This window comes from Dioscorea cayenensis, chromosome 2 (assembly GCF_009730915.1).
Source record: "Dioscorea cayenensis subsp. rotundata cultivar TDr96_F1 chromosome 2, TDr96_F1_v2_PseudoChromosome.rev07_lg8_w22 25.fasta, whole genome shotgun sequence".
Classification (NCBI taxonomy): domain Eukaryota; kingdom Viridiplantae; phylum Streptophyta; class Magnoliopsida; order Dioscoreales; family Dioscoreaceae; genus Dioscorea; species Dioscorea cayenensis.
In genome coordinates, this window is record NC_052472.1 from 2,048,009 (window position 1) to 2,050,428 (window position 2,420).

Here is a 2,420-nt window from a genome sequence, read left to right on the forward strand (position 1 = left end):
ATCAAAAGGATTTTAAGATTTGAGATGGCAATGGGTTTGAGCGCTACTTTGAGAGTGAGAAAACAAACCTTCTTCAAGGAAAACGTGTGATTATACCGCCTTCATTCACAGGTGGGGCCCGTACTATGATCCAAAATTTTTGCAAAGATGCAATGACGATGATGTAAGGGCGGATAATCCCCAATCTTTTTCATTACATTTTATATGTAATCCAAAATGGCCAGAGGTCGTGCATTTTGTAGAAAATAGAGGTTTAAACCCTAAGGATCGACCAGACATACTTTGTAGAATATTCAAGCTCAAGATAAATCATTTGATAAAAGATCTCAAACAAAACAAAGATTTTAGAAAGAGCCAAAGGTGTAATATTTTATATTTGTCTAATGAAAAATATTTTATAAATTAAATTATCTAATATATATTGGTTATTATAAATCTAATCTCAAAAATTGTGTATGTAGACTTGTAGTAATATACATTGTTGAGTTCCAAAAAGCGCATACATGCACACATACTGCTGAGTATCAAGAAAACAAGTTTCCAACAAGTGAAGATATTGACAAGATCATTTTTAGCTAAAATTTCTGATAAAAGCAAGTGATCCAAATTACTATACCATCGTTAAAATTTGATGATGCAAAATCCGTCATGTGTTTAAGAAAAGATTCTCCATGTATGGTGGATGGAAGATGCAGAAAATATTTTCCTAAGAGATATGTCGATTGCACTACAGTCAATGAAAATGGATATCCAATTTATAGAAGGAGAGACAATGGAAAAACAATTAAAAAGAATAGGATTAACTTGGATAATAGATATGTGGTTCCACACAATCGTTACTTGTTTTTGAAGTATGATGCTCATATAAATGTTGAGTGGTGCATGCAATCCATGCCAATTAAATATCTTTGTAAGTATGTCAACAAAGGACATGATCGTGTTACTGTGACTTTTTATCAAAATGTTGATGACGATAATATGCAAAATCATGTGGATGAGATAAATATGTATTATGATTGCAGATATATCTTGCCATGTGAGGCAACTTGGAGACTTTTTAGTTTTGATATTCATTACAGAGAACCTCTAGTTGAGCGATTAAGTTTTCATCTTCCCAATGAGCAAAATATCATATTTTCATATATTGATCCAATTGATGTTGTCATGAGTCGACCTACTGAAAAAAATCAATGTTTTCAGCATGGATGAAAGCTAATAAAACATATAGTGAAGCAAGGGATATGACTTATGCAAAGTTTCCTATTAAATTGTATGGAAGCAATCACTAAGGAGTGGCAACCAAGGAAGCATGGATGTTTTATTGTAAGAATGTTTTTTGTCTCTCCAGGAAATGGTGAAAGTTATTATTTGAGAATTCTGCTTAACATAGTTCGATGACCAAGAAGTTATGAAGAAATGATGGCTATAAATGGTATTCAATATAATTCATTTATAGATGCTTACTATGCACTTGGTTTGTTAGATGATGATAAAGAATATATTGATGGGATTACTGAAGCAAGTCATTGGGGATCTACATATTATTCGAGAAGTCTATTTGCAACTTTATTATTATTAAATTCTTTTTCAATGCCTGAATTTGTTTGGAAAGAAAGTTGATGATATTTATCAGATGATATACTTTATAGGCAACGAACCATGTTACATCATGAAGGTATTTTACTATTTAATATTTTTCTGACATAATAATAATGATCAGTGTGTTATAGTTTTAATTGTGATTATTTATTTATTTTCTTCCACTTTGTAGATTTGCAACTGAATGGTGAAAAGATAAAAAAACTATTCTCTTGCAGAAATTGAAAAGCTCTTGAGAAGTAGTGGAAAAAGTCTTCGTGATTTTCCAACAATGACTTTCCTTAAAATTATTAGTGTTTATGTTCATCATAATAGATTTATATAGGATGAATAACATTATGACACAAATACTTTGGCTAAAGACCACAATATATTTGTGTCAAATTTGACAACCGAGCAAAAAGATGTTTATACAACAATTATGAGTGCTATTGAAGGTGATCAAGGAGGTGTATTCTTTCTTTATGGATATAGAGGCACTACAAGAAAATATATTTTTAGTAATAACCAAAGTTGTTACTAAAAGCAGTAATTTTTGTTACTATTAATAATAGTGGTCAATTTTTGAGGTCGTCACCTCTCATCACAAGTACCTCCGTAGCAAATACAATAGTGACCACTTTAGAAATTTGGCCACAATTACCAAAAAATATGTGATCAAATTATTGTCACTAAAAACTTCAATATATGTCATAAAACCATGTGGCCACAAATACTCAAAATTTTGTGGCTAAATTGTTGTTACTAAAACTATATTATTACAAAAACCTTACTATTTATGATAATTTTGTTGACACAAAAAATACGAAATAGTGATGAGT